Raw genomic sequence first — 15,312 nt, 5'->3', positions numbered from 1 at the left:
AATGTCCCCCTCTGTGTGTATGTTCCTCAGTGTGATAGCTAGGATCCAAGTGGTCCCTAGTGGCCCCTCACTCCTGGTGTTCACACCCACATATGGTCTCCCCCAACATCGTACCAGGATTATAGTCCATGTGACCAACAGAATACAGAAAAAGTGCTATGTCATTCCAAGATTAGGTTGTAGGTGACTGTGATCACCACCTGGAGCTTGCTCTCTCTCTCTCTCTCTTTTTAATCACTTGCTCTGGGGAAAGCAGCTGCCATTTCATGAGAACCACGAGAACACCTGCACAGCACATGGAGAGGTACGTTGTAGCAAGGAACAAAGATGCCCAGACAATAGCCAGAGACATGAGTGATCCCAGGAGTGGGTTGGCCAGCCCCACGTGACTGCAGACCTGCCCAACAGCTTAACTGCAACCTCAAGAAAAACCCTGAGTCAGAACCACCTAGCTCAGAGGCTCCTGGATCCTTAACACATAGTAAGATAGTGATGATCTCCTGTGAGACATGGATTATTATTTTAAGCTCCTAAATTTAGAGGTAATGTATTAGGCAGCAATCGATGATTAATATACTTAGTAAATGTCCTTCAAATTTTATCTGAGTGGAGGTCTTAGGAGAGAAGAGTTGAGGACTCAGGTTTGGAAAACAAAAGGAACTTGCCATCAGATTTCTGATAACAAATGTATACTTTGCAATTCTTAGCTTACTTTTAAGGTAGAGCTAGGTCAGAGTTCAGATTTTGCTCTTCAGTGATTTGTTGCCTTAAATGCACAATGATGTATATAGTGCCCTAGGAATTTGAAGAAAAGAAGACCCAGCTGTGAAAAAAGAGCTGATTCTCCCTCTAAGAAGTGAGTTGGTGCACCAGCTTTGTCACTTACTATTTGGTTACCAAATGGGGAATTTATTTTAATCTCCATTAAATTGTGGTTTCCACACCAGTCAAAGAAACGTAATAATTCATACTCTGTATGTCTTGAGGATTAAATGAATTAGTGTATGTAAAAGAACTCTGTAAACCACAAGACACTGTCTGAATAAAGGTTTTGTGCAAACTGTGCTGCTGACTCTGTACAGGCTGAGCAGGCCCAGAGTACTGGATCAGCAGAAGGACGGCCATTTGGCAGTGCAGACATCCTCTCCTGAGGAGGCATTTGGCTTGGGTGCCAGACAAATGCAGGCCAATCACAGACTTCTTGGCTTACCCTGGCTCCTTCCAGGCTTCTCAGTCTGTAGCCCTCTGTATGAAATGTGACTTGGGGAGGAAGCCACCATGAGAGATAAGAACAGCATATGCTCTTCTGGGGGTGAACTTGATTTCATCACTTACAAAGCTAGGAAAATTGGGGGCTTTACACGAGGCAAGGAAAGAAAAGCGTATATGTATATCACAAAAGGAATTCCAAATGTATTACTGAGACTGATTTCTAAGACGGAATTATAAAAACAATGGACAAATAAACTCACATTCGTGTTAAGCTTCTAAATAAGTACATTCAATTATTCATGGAATAGACACAGGCTTGTTTTAAGATTTTATTTATTTATTTATTTATTTATTTATTTATTTATTTATTTTTTCATTCATTCATTCATTCACTCATTCATGAGAAACACACACACACACACACACACACACACACAGAGAGAGAGAGAGAGAGAGAGAGAGAGAGAGAGGCAGAGACACAGGCAGAGGGAGAAGCAGGCTCCATGCAGGAAGCCTGATGTGGGACTTGATCCCAGGACTCTGGGCTTACACCCTGAGCCAAAGGCAGATGCTCAACTGCTGAGCCACCCAGGTGTCCCAGACCCCAGCTTGTTTTATCATCCCATTTCAAAAATGAACATTTTCTACCTTCAATTTCGAGTATACATTTCTTGTAATATTTATAATTTACAATACACTTTTCCCCAGCTGTATTGAGATATAATTGACATGTAACATTACATAAGTTTAAGATCTACAATATGATATATGTATATGTTTCAAAATTATTACCACAATAAGGTTAGTTAACATCCATCATCTCACATAGTTATAGTTTTTTTCTTGTGATGAGAGCTTTTAAGACCTACTCTTTTAACAACTTTCAAATGTACAATATGGTATTGCTAACTGTGGCCCACATGCTAAATTTTACATCCTCACAACTTGTTCATCTTATAACTAGAAGTTCATACCCTTTGACCACCTTCATCCATTCTCTCCACTCTGTAACCCCATTGACAACCACTAGTTTGTTTCTGTTTCTATGAGCTTTTTATTTTTTTAGATTCCACATAAAAGTGGGATCATACAGTATTTGTTTTTCTCAGTCTGACTGATTTCACTTAACATGATGTTCTCAAGTTTCATACATGTTGTCACAAATGACAGGACTTCCTTCTTTTTTATATTTGAATACTATTTTCTGTGTGTGTGTGTGTGTGTGTGTAACATTTTCTTTATCCATTTATCCATGATGAACATTTCAAACATTTCCATGTCTTAACTATTATAAATAACGCTGCAATGAACATGGGGGTACTTGAGATAATGATTTTATTTCCTTCAAATATATATCCAAATGTGGAATTGCTGGATCATATGGTAGTTTTATTTTTAATTTTTTGAGGACCCTCCATGCTGTTTCCATAGTGGCTGCACTAGTTTACTTTCCTACCAACAGTGTACAAAATATCCTTTTATTCCATATCTTTACTAACATTTGTTACCTCTTATCTTTTTGATAATAGCCATTTTAACATGTGTGAAGTTTTATCTCATTATGGTTTTGATTTGCATTTCCCTGACGATGTTGAGCACATTTTCATGGACCAGTTGTCCATTTGAATATATTCTTAGGAGAAATGTCTAGTCAGGTCCTTTGCCCATTTTTAAATTAGATCATTTGTCCTTTGCTGTTGAGTTATGTGAGTTCTTTACATAATTTGTATACTAACTTTTTATCAGATATGTGGTTCACAACTACTAATTCTTTAGGGTTGCTTTTTCATTTTAATGATCATTTCTTTATGCTGCACAGAAGCTTTTTAGTTTGATGTAGTCTTTTTTTATTTTTGTTTTTGTTGCTTGTGTTTTAGGTATTTTATCTAAAAAATCATTTCAAGATCAATGTCAAGAAGTTTTTTTTCTGTTTCTTTCTAGGACTTTTATGGTCTTAGGATATACATTTAGGCCTTTAACCCATTTTGAGTTAATTTTTGTGAGTGGTATAAAATGGGGTTCTAGTTTCATTATTTTGCATGTAAATATCCAATTTTCCCGACACCATTTATTGAGACTACCTTTTCTCTAACGAGTATTCCTGGCTCCTTTGTCAAATATTGGTATATGTATGGGTTTATTTCTGGGATCTCAAGTCTGTCCCTTTGGTCTGTGTTTGTTTTTATGCCAGTACCATACTATTTTGATTACTGTAACTTTGTAGTATAGTTTAAAATCAGGAAGTGTGATGCCTCCAGTTTTGTTCTTCCTTCTCAGGATTGCTTTACCTATTCATGGTCTCTTGTGGTTCCAACTGAAGTTTAGGATTTTGTTTCTACTTCTGTAAAAATACCATTTAAATTTTGATAGGGATTGCACTGGATCTGTAGTTGGCTTTGGGTAGTGTGGATATGTTAATAATATTAATTCTTTATAATACTTTTTATAAATATTCAATGTTAATTATAAGTTCCTGATAAAATTTTTTCTTTGTAACCAAATAATGACTTGCTTTTATTTATCAATGGCACTAGAATTTTTCTGGAGGCTTGGAATCTTTAAATCATAAATATGACAATCACCTCTCTATTTCCCAAAAGAAATGTATTTAAAGTATTCTTGTCTGAGGCCTATTTCTTTCTAAAGGTTTTAGGACATGTTACTGCATGACTTCTTTAGCAGATACTGTTGGTACCCCACTCTTTTCCTCTAAGTGCTCATATAGTTAGCTTCTTACTGTAAACCTTTGCAACCCTCTGCCTATGAGCTTTCTCTGGTCAGAAGAACAAGCTCAGCTCATACATGTGTGGGGAAGTCTGGAGGCTCTGGGGAGCGAACATCCCTGGAAGCAGCCCTTAACAACCCAGTGATGGGAACTGGTAGAGAAATACTCCGGCTTCCTCCTGTCTCAGCTGTAAAATTCTGGAGGCGTGTTTTACCCAGAGGGATTGAGCTCTAGTTGTCTAGAATGATAACCTATTCATTAATATATTCTCTACTGGCTTCCTTTCTTCCCCTCTCCTACCAGGGCTTCGTAAGTTCACTTCTCAAACTGTAGACTCATTATCTCAGAGTCTGATTTTGGTGGGGAATCTAACCTAAATGCTGCCTCAATTAAGCTTTCTAAAAATACTTCCAGCCATCCCCAAATTACACATTTGCATGTTCCTTACAATGCAAATACTTACATGGGAAAATGTGCCCAAATGCCATTTCAGAAAACTTCTTCAAGAGTTATCCAAGCCAAAAAAAAAAAAAAAAAGAGTTATCCAAGCCAGAGCAGTTGAGCAGAATCACATTTTTCATAGATATCAGTTGACTGTATAATAAAACAAACCTTTTTTTCTAAAGAAAGGTTTTTCAAATTAAATGAAATAGGCTTATTACAAGAATTTCTACATCTTGTTACATAATAAAAGGTGTAACTTTTTCCAGGCAGTTTTCATGACTTAGTGTGCAATGCCTTTCCACCTCTCCTGATTCTGATGAATTATCAGTTGCTTCACAGACACATTTGGGCAAATTGTGGGAGAGAAGGAGATGTGGTGGTGGTGGTTCCTGTATTTGTTAGTTTCTGATGCCATTAGTTGAATGGTAACTTGACCGCATTTCCCCCTAGCTGGGAGCTAGTGGTAGAGAGCAGCAGCAGATTTGTTTGCTGGCAAAGAAATTGATTTCTTTGCTACCCTCCTCATTTAGATCAAATAATTCTAACAATAATAGAATTGAGGCAAGATGGAGATCAGCTTTCATTTTAGAAACTTGTATCATTTATTTTTGAAAATCCAAAATATTACCTTTCATTGATCATTAATTGTTGCTTACTTCCTACATATATAAATGTCTAAATAGATATGTTTTTCATTTGTTTTAGGTCAAATTTCCCAGGACAGGGACTCAGAGACAGAGGTCTGTATGGGTTGTAGTTTGGAAACAGGACCACCAGGGAGTGCAGGGAGCCACAAAGGCTGAACTGCAGTGCAGAGGCTTAACAAAGACCTCAGTGTCATGAGGAGCTCTGGAGCTGACGGTCCTTCAGAGGTATTTTTAATTGAGGCCAAAGGGGGGGGGGTTGTTCTTCCACCCTGTATCAATCAGTTGCTAGATGCTGATGCACCTGTGAGGGTGCATAACCTTACTGGTTCCCTCCAACTCAGGGAAATTCCTATAGAGGGCTGGCTCTGAGCCAAACAGCCAGTAGCCTCTGCCCCTAGTTGGTGGACTGGATGACACATGGCAGCATCCACCACAATCACCAGTAAGTATGCATGTTGCTCAGTGTGTGAAACTGCTGTGCAAGAGAACACAGTATTTTGTTAGGCAGATATGCTGAGTGGTAGTAGACAAAGTAGTTTGATGATCAAGTTTCAAATCATTACAATACAACAAATATACGTAAAGCCAAAGCTATGTGAATGATAATTTAATTTTTTCCCAGTTGACTCAAATGGAAGAAGAAATAATGCAAAATGTATACAGCCTTAACAGATTTCTTAGCAAGGAGAAGCACAGCGGTGCAGATTAATAATGTCCTGACTGACAGATAATAGATGACTGCTTTGTCTTACAGGATTACATTCTAATAATATCACTGCACTGGTCTCTGTGTCATTGTTTGTTTTTTGGTTGCTATTGTTTCTCTGGCTAATCCAAGGCTGGTTACTGGTGTCTCTGGGAGGCAGACATTTAGATGATGGCTCTCTCATGGGCCTTCTGAGACAGAAAGTCTCTTGGGTAGGTAGGTGGGTTGACAAAGGAAGCCTGCCCGCTGAGTAATTCCCAGACCTGGGTCATACCTTCTGCTTCCCTCTTTGGCCCAAAGCTCTCTCAGTTCCTGTGATACATTACAAGGGATCTTGCTGCTAGTTTCTCTTACTCTCAGGGCCGCCCCTTTGGGTGAGATATGAACAATGCACCCACCAGGTGCCTTCTCCCTATGGTGTTCTCAGGAAACTCACCCCTTCTTGTGCAACAGAAGAGGGAATGGGAAATGTTCCACTGCTGCCTTCCCCACCTGGATGTCCATTTTTTCTCATTCTCCAGTACACATAGATCACCAAGTCAGCTACAAAAACAATTCTGGCATAAAGGGAAATTCCCACTCGATATCTCTGTCTACATGTGAATTATTGTCCATCAATTAATCCTTAGCACTTAATACAGGATCTAAGGAACTGAATAAATATTGGTCAAGTGAACAATGATTTAGTTGTCTGACAACTCTTTACAAGAAAATTTTTGTTAACTCTTAAAAAGATATTTATCAAGTCAGACCGAAAATGCTCCCATTCTGTCTTGTACTATTTTCATCGGGGAACAACATCTGCTCCCCAACCCCTTTCTAAGGCATATTATGTACAATAAGATTGTAGTGAAGTCACCCACAGCCTTCTCTTCTTTTTTGGCCAACCTACATCGTTTCCGTGATCCCTTCCCCTTAAGTTTGGGTTTCCAACGCTTTAATCATCTCTCTGCTCTCTTCTAGATCCAAATGTCCCACTTATTTTTAAACTTGTGGAGACCTAAATGGAAATCTATCATAACGATGTTGTAAAAGTCTGGCAGATTTTAGGGGAAACCAACATCTGTTTGGTCCCTCCTCATTATCTTCTTGCTTCCTTTTCATTAAGGGATTCTTAGGAGAAGCTATAAAATTTATTTTTAAAATTAATTCAACAATTACCGTTCTATTTGTATGCACACACTTTTTGTGCAGAAAATGGATTCACAACTGACGGGTTTTTAAATCTCAGACACATAAGCCTCTGTGCAATATATTTAAATGTCCTGCACATCCATTCATAATCTAAATGCAGAATATTAGGCTTTGTAATTTTAAATTTTTTCTTAAAATTTTTTAAAATTTAAATTCAATTTAGTTAACACAATTTAGTTAGTGATTCATCAGTTATATACAACACCAGTGCTCATTACATCAGGTGCCCTCCTTAATGCCCATCACCCGGCTACCTCATCCCCCCACCCACCGCCCCTCCAGCAACCCTCAGTTTGTTTCCTATAGCTAAGAATCTCTTATGGTTTGCCTCTCTGTTTTTATCTTATTTCATTTTTCCTTCCCTTCCCCTAAAATTTTCATTTTTATGTATTAACTCAATGATGACATTTTTCTGGATGAATTATTTTTCAACTTAAAGATATTTTTGTTGTTTTTCCTTGAACCTTTACTATGATCTTGGTATAGATCCACTGAATAAGAAAGAAAATAACTGTTATCACATAGCACTTACTGCATGCCAGGCAGGTGTTTTAGATGTATTAACATATTTAATCTTCATAAGAACCTAATGAGCCAGGTACTATCATCATCCATCCCCATTTTTTAGATGAAGAATTTGAGGACAGACAGGCTAAAGACTTGCCAAAATAGCACAGCAAGTGAGGTTCAGAACTGGGGCTTGAACACAGGAAGTCTAGCCCTAGAATCTATGCTCCCAAGGCACACTGCCATATATTTATTAGTATAGGGATAGACTGGCCCTTACATAGAAGGTGTCTTGTTATCAGTGGTCCTCAATAAACACAAGCAGAAGCTTTCTTTGTGTTTAAAGATGATTTTTCTTATATTTGAGTACTGATGCTGGTTTGACTAGAGAAATGACTCATAGTATTATATTACCTTTACTGGTATACTCTTCATTGCTCCCTTACATTAAGGAAAGTTTTATTTTCTTTTGTTTTGAGAATGTGAATCCTGTGCTTGCCACATATTGGTAAATCTAACTTCCTTTAGATTAAATATTGAGTTCATCTTGCCATCACCAATCACAAATATAACCTCCAGGAGCCCTAGCAATTTGCTCCCAGCAGCTGTGACATATATCTTGGGTTACCCACAAATATAGAAGAGGGCTTGATCTTCTCATCCCAAGTATAATTCATTTCAGAGTCTGTTTTCAGAACAGATGGTTCTATTGTTACCATTAAGGTCTTCCTGTGGGGCTTTTGGAAACTACACTGCCTTTTCAGAGAACATTTGGGATCTTTCCAAGAGAACTGTCTGAACTGTTAAATTGGTGGTGGTATGTTGAGACCACTAAACTTGTTCCAGTTCTGGCTATTTGGGTTGTCCTTTATACGTTACATTTAAACTTTAAAGAAAATAATTACTTGCTAAAGAAAAAGAATCACATCCCAACTTATTTGGACTAATAAATTGAATATAATATTCAAACCTGCTTAAAAAAGTCCCAATCCCACAGGTGCTATACCCATTTAAGAGGGAAGTTTATCAGAGGATACCCGTGGGCCTGTTTCCAAACATGCCTTTGTCCTTACTTTGTACATAAAACAGGAAAACACTATTCACAATCATATTTAGGCTTTTTAAAGAAATTTCAGTCAAAATTCTTTAGCCACTCCCTGATATTATGAAATGTTCCCTAAACCAATGATTTCTCTTTTAAAAATATTATATGCATGCAATTTTACAGTAGGATCTGTGTATATTAGGAAATACTTAAGTAACACATACATATATTTCCCAGTGTGCCATGATTTTAAAGGAGCCAGAGCAAAATATTAGCAATATTTATATCCAAGGAAGTGGAATGGGGGCTATTGTGGGGAGATGAAAACTTTGATTTTTCATTTTATTCATTTCCTCCAATGCCTAGATTTCTTTTTAAACTCTGTGCATGTATCTTTTGTAAGTGATTATCTGAGCAGTGAACTTATTGTTTTTATACATTTTCCTATCTCAAACCGAAATATTATTTAAAAATGCTAAGTGCTTCTTTGATTCTCTTGCAAAGTTTCATCGCTCAATGTATTTATTTATTTATTTTAAAGATTTATTCATTTATTTGAGAGAGAGAAAGCACAAATTGCAGGGGCGGAGGGAAGAGAAAGAGAGAATCACAAGCACACTCCGTGCTAAGCTGAGCATGAAGTCTGACATGGGGCTTCATCCCAGGAACCTAAGATCATGACCTGAGTGGAAACCAAGAGTTAGACACCTAACCGACTGAGCCACTCCGGCGCCCAGTCATCACTCAATGTATTTGGATAGTTGGTTAGTTTGACTTGGAAAATGAAAGATGCCTGTCTTATTATTTTAGAATCTTAACACTGAAAGGACCCAGCCTTATTGCTTTATGATAAAGAACTGAATTTAAATGAAATTGAATTTACTTTTCCAAGTTCATACCACTAGTGAGTGGCAAAGAACAGGATGTAGAATTCAGGTCTCCTAACTTTATCCAGTACTTTTCATGTGAAACCACCCCATATTCTTTAAGTATAAATTATGTATATTTTCAAAATAGTATTATAATTTGCAATTGTAAAAATTTGCACATATATTCCATTAATTTAATTGTACCTTAAAGCTCTTCTTTAAAAGAGGTAAAAATACATGTAAAAGATAAATATCATGATCCATAGGTCAAATGAATTGCAGTAACCTTAGGTAAAGTATTAAGTGCTGGAAAATACACTGAGTTTAAAAAGATTGTTCTCACTTAAGGGAAAACTCATTTTTGAGGGATGTGGGATTCTAGTTGAATGTAAGGACCTCTTCTAATGATTTATATGATGCCATTCTTCTGTAAGGATTGCAAAGAGACCTAATTAGACTGCATAAAAACTTAATTCTAAGTATCTTCCTATTAAAAAAATTTAATAAGGTAGGGATACATGCATTACTCTAAAATCTTGATATACTAGATGTTTCATTCAAAGACTTTACAATCATGAAAAGAAAAAAATCAGATAATTCTAGACTACAAGGAAGTAAAAATCATTTAAAAAATGATTAGCACTGATGCTCAAACCTAATTCAAAGACAGACCCTATTAAAAATACACCATAGTAAAGGAGATTGTGAAATCAGTGAATATTCCTACTGAAATCATAATCTAATTATTTCCCATTGCTATTTATAAAAGGGGTCAGCTCAGCTCTTAGAATCAGTGAACAGAGACGTAGGGTCCTTGGTGTATACTTTTCCTCTAGTTGTGGCAACAAATGTAATCTGCAACTTGAACAACTGACCTCTACCAGGTGAAGGAATGTCTCAGAGGAATACTTCCTTTCCATATAGAAGCAGTGACATAGCACTGAGATGGCACTCAGGGAGTATTTGCTTAATAAATTAATCAGTACCTGCTACTGCTTTCCCCCCTCCACTCTAAATCCATAAGTAATTTTTGAAAGTCTTAAGAAAATTTATGTTTTACTTCTTTCCATTCTACTTTTTTGAACTGGAAATACCTAAAGAAAACTGGAACCTGGATAAATATAGGCCAAATCCCTGGAGGAAAAAGATAGTGTAAAACAAATTACTCCCTATTTGTCACTGCCTGGAGGTTGAATTTTTGTGATAAAATGAATTCTCATTATTTTATCATTACCTCCTTCCTGGAGAAGATTGCCATTGCTAGTAAATTTCATTTGTATTTTTTCCCACTTATTATGCTCTAGTAGGATGATCAGTGATATGTTATTTTTATTTTCATTTTACTTTTTCATAAGTGGAAATTGAGGTTTTGGAAAATTAAGTAACTGGCCACACAAAGAAGTCACTGCATCAAGAAGGGCTGAGATAATAGGTTTAAAGAACCTGGATAAGGAGAGGTAGGTGCTGAATCAGTGGAATGTGAGACATTATTGGCACTGAGCAAAGAGACAAGCCCAAAAGAAAGAAGGCTGACTCACCAGGAAGTGGAATTAGCACAAAAGGTCAACTTTCTCTCACAGATAAAGGAAAACTCACAAGTCATATCCCAGACATGATAAAAACAAAGCCTAAACACTTTGGCAAAAACGTGACATGTCCAGAGTGCAACTTTTCTAGAAGAGTTTGAGTAAGATTTTGGGTAAGCTTTAGTTATGGGACAAACATCTTTAAAACTGGGTACTCACTGGGTCCCCGGGCAAGTTAACAATTAATTCTAGATCCCTTGTCACATCTGGATATCACTAAAAGTAAAGAGAGAAATATTTTAGGAGTTTTCATTTCAAAACAAGCAAGCAAGAAACAAAGGGAGAATGAGAGAGAACTATGTGAAAATAATAATGCAAAATTATTTTTAGCTGCAAAGTGTCATTGCTACCATTTAAACTAAGGAATAGCTCTTCTAGTATTGCTGCCACAGCTCAACTCATTACAACTCAGGGTTGGGATGTTAGAGAAATAGAAGAGCTAAATGTGAAACTCTTCTGGAGGATGTGGGGAAACCATTAAAATTCATTGGTTCATGCAGTCCATTAAAACATTTTCCAGCCCGCTTACTGAGGCTATGGAAAAACTGCGAACTCCTATTTCTCACTCTAGGATGTGGAAAGTTTAAATTACAAGAAGATGAAAAAGAAGGAAATGACAAAAGGAAAACCATGATTTAGTTATGGCTAATCTAAATTTATTGGCATTTTTCAATTTAAGAATATACAGAGAAGATCAAACAAAAGGATTGGGAGGATACAAAACAGCAATTAATTTATATATCAGAAGAAGAGGAAAAGAGAGATTTTTCTTAAATAACACTTAAAACAATGAAGAGAAACACTAGTGTAGACTGCGCTTCATTTATTTACTCACTGTAACAGTGTTTGTTGAGTAGGCTCTCTGCATAATGCATGTGCCTGTAAAAGAACACAAAGTGTCACTTGACCATTCTCAACATGCCAATATCAACTCAATTGGAAACTCTATCTTAGCATTAGAATTTCTACAAGTTATTGTTTCCCCTGCTCTAGGCACTGTGAAAGACTATATATATTATATGTAATATTATCATTGAATTTCTCTAACTGCTCTGTGAAGCAGGTATACTAACAGGTAGGGAAACTGAGGTTGACACAGAGCAGTTCATCTAAGTTCACACGTCTAGTATATAGAGGAGCCAATTTTTAAGCCTAAGTATAAGTCTCCTTCATGCAGAGCTCATGCTGTTTCTACCGTGTCATATTTTCTGTCACCTCCATCTTATCCAAGAAGGTTTTTGTAGTTTGATAAGAGAGTGAACATTTTCTTAAGACATAGAAACCAAAGGCAGTACTCTTAGGAGAGGAGGGCTAAATAAGAGAATTTAAGATGTCAGCATGCAAAACAGAGAGATCTAATGTGAGCACCAAGCCCAGTGCTCAGTGTTTTCATAGATATTCAGTGTATGATGATGATATTGCTGGAACACAAGGAGGAGAGAGAAGGCAAGCTTAGGGTGAATGGATAAACAATTGGCTATGTAGAAAGATGTTTCTTTTCCTTGGAAGTCTATAGGGGTCTGTGTCGACTCATAATTTCAAAGGAATGAAGGGAAGGATATATAACTGAGGTCACGCCAGAGATAGGGTTCCCACAGGTATGGAAAAGAAACATCTCATCAACATCTCAGGGTTGGAGGCATGATGTTCCAAACTCCTCAAACAGGGTTCATCCTTACCCTTTAGTCATGATGTGAGAAGGGCAAGGCTCTTTAAAGATTTGAGATTTTAAGGTTTAAGGTATGTATATTCTTTATAATTGCTTGTTTTAACATTTATTAATATTAAACTTGTAAAGCTGCCTGTGTGTAAAGGTGTTTGATGGGGAGAAAGTGAATGTCTGGCTTCTTATCTTCTCTCAAGCATACAGGGATCATAGGAGGCTATTCAACATTATGAATTTTTAGCATCAATCTTGCAATAAGTTTTTCTTTTTCTTTTTTTTCATGACACACCAAAAGGATTTCAGGGCATTCACGATGCCCTTGTACATATTTTGAGAGAAAAAGATAGACATTTGAATTTAGGGAACACCTTAAATATTTAGAGATAATAGTTTTGATTACACAGATTCTTGAGTGAGCAGCTTCTACTTAAATATCATAGGTATAGAAAGAGGCCATGAAGCATAAAACTGTAGGTAATATTAAATAGAAAAAGTTTTTTTTTTGTAAAAATACCACTTTTTCTTAAGGTATCTTAACATGTCTTAACCATGCCTAAGCCTGTCTTATCAAAGCTACAACTAGAAAATCAGCTAAATTTTTTCAGTCTACATTTCAAATGTTTCAATGCAAATATTTCTAGTGTGTACTTTCTTGTCTCTTTCCCATATATTGGTAGAAAATATTTTTCTTTTTTTTTAGAAAATATTTTTCAAAGTATATGTGTATTTCATGATTCCTTATTAAAATACAAAGTCAAGCATTATTTTCACCTTTCCACAAGTAAAAAATGAATAACTGTAAACCTAAATTTTCTAACTATAGAACAGTATTAAAAAAGAGGAAACCAAGTCTCTATCCAAAAACAATAATTCTGTATATATCTAACACAGCTGTTTGTGTATTTTGGGGAATGGAGAAGGGTGATAAGCTTCAACTGAACTTTTTTATTAGGCTGCCAAGATCATAACATGTACTATTCTTGTCATTCCCTGGGACTATTGCATGGTCTAGAAAATTCACAGCAATGTTCTACAATCTGTCTGCATTTCCCTAGAAAAGAAATGATTATTTCCCCCCTACAAAGTAATAACCCCTTTCAAGAAAATAAGCAACTAATTCTTTATGTTATAGATAAGACATACAATGACTTTAGATTGTCCAAGTTTACTCTGTATGGTTTTTGCATACTCACAATTCATAGGTGACTCCTTGTTGACCTAGCAGCAACCTCTCACTTCCAACTTTGGGCTTGGTTCCCAGATTCCTGGTCTCATTTTTCTTCTAGGTAAGATGCACCATGATATTATTTTCCTACTTAAATCTGAAGATGCCAGGAGGGTAGATAGAGGCTAATTATAACTTGCTCTGAAATAAGTTCCCATGTACCCCTCTTCTTTTTTTCAGTTTTATTTATTTAAGTAATCTCTATACCCAACGTGGGGCTTGAACTCATAACCCTGAGATCAAGATTTGCATGCTCTTCCAACTGAGACAGCCAGGTACCCCTCATGTATCCCTCTTTTAAAAGAATCCTTTAACTCAGGCATTTAGCTGCACAGCCTTACTTTCAACAGTTACTTAAGCAGGTATTGGTTTTCCTGGTCCTTGCTCAACCTGATTTCTTATGTCCATAGCTCTGTTCTTGGATTTATGTTTCATTTGCTGAACTATGTTCACAAGTATGTGTGTGTGTGTGTGTGTGTGTGTGTGTGTGTGTGTGTGTGTGTGTATTTACATCTGTAAACTTGAGATTGGCTAGTTTTTGTATAATACCTGTTAATGCCTCAGAACAGGTGTTTCATGAAGTATACTTTGAAGAAAAAAACATATAAGTTTACTAAATATATTTCAACTGAAAGTATTGAGATTTCTTAACCCAGATTTGATTTCATTATTAAGAGTAAACTTTTTGTGACTGAAGAACCCTCATAAATATTGATTCAAATGGGCCCTAAACAACAGAGATTAGGACTATACATTCACCTTACTAGAGAACATTTCAGTCATACATTGCCCCCTGTCTTACCACATTGCTGAGTTACAGACAAGTAGTAGAAATAGGAAATTAAACATATTTCACCTAAGGTTTTAAAGACAAATAAAACAAAAACTTCTCAAACTGTCAGGATAAGCTGTATGTTTCTTAGTATTTCCTATACTCCACTCCCCCTGCCCTCCATAATAGGTAAATTAAATCACAGATATGTATATAGGACAAGAATATAACACATCCTCTTTTTGTGAACCAATATGACCGCTTTTATGGTTCTGTATTATAAAATTACTGTTGTTACCAATTAATAAAAAATGAGAAAATAACGTTTGGGTAAGAGCAAATGCTAAAGAGTGAGACTAGAACTCTAGGCCAGAACAGCAACACTATTCTGTAGTATGACTTCCTAAATAACTACTTTTCATTTACAACCAGAAATTTCTACTCCCCCCCCACCTCTACTCAGTTATTTGTATTAAAAATTCATTGCCAGATATTTCAATCTATAGTATGAGGCTGTTTGAAGAAACCATAAAAACAATGAAATCTATTCTGGAAACAAGGAGTCAAATTTAAATTTCTTGTTGGATATTGATTACATTAGATTTTGCTAGATATGGAAAATGAATACAAGAGCCTTCCCTTCATACCCCAGAGTAGCCTTGCTACACTTGCTGGAATTGAGAACTTAAAACTTTGGTTTGGTTTCAGTCTCCA

General features: G+C 36.4%; 1 long non-coding RNA gene across 2 annotated transcripts in view; it reads right to left on the bottom strand.

The window, feature by feature from the left end:
- Window positions 1–15,312, bottom strand: part of LOC140599724 (uncharacterized) — a 69,463-nt gene that overhangs the window by 30,223 nt on the left and 23,928 nt on the right. Inside the window, exons 3-6 of one of the 2 annotated variants that reach the window (XR_012002700.1) lie at window positions 13,795–13,923; window positions 11,771–11,814; window positions 11,095–11,151; window positions 4,401–4,437 (exon numbers count right to left, since the gene is read on the bottom strand). This is a non-coding gene — a long non-coding RNA (uncharacterized lncRNA). Of the gene's footprint in view, window positions 1–1,625; window positions 4,438–11,094; window positions 11,152–11,770; window positions 11,815–13,794; window positions 13,924–15,312 lie in introns of those variants that run through there. The other variant, XR_012002699.1, reaches the window with a different exon arrangement.

Source organism: Vulpes vulpes, chromosome 7 (genome assembly GCF_048418805.1).
Source record: "Vulpes vulpes isolate BD-2025 chromosome 7, VulVul3, whole genome shotgun sequence".
Lineage (NCBI taxonomy): Eukaryota > Metazoa > Chordata > Mammalia > Carnivora > Canidae > Vulpes > Vulpes vulpes.
Note: the sequence above shows the minus strand (reverse complement) of the source record. Positions and strands in the feature narration are given on the sequence as shown.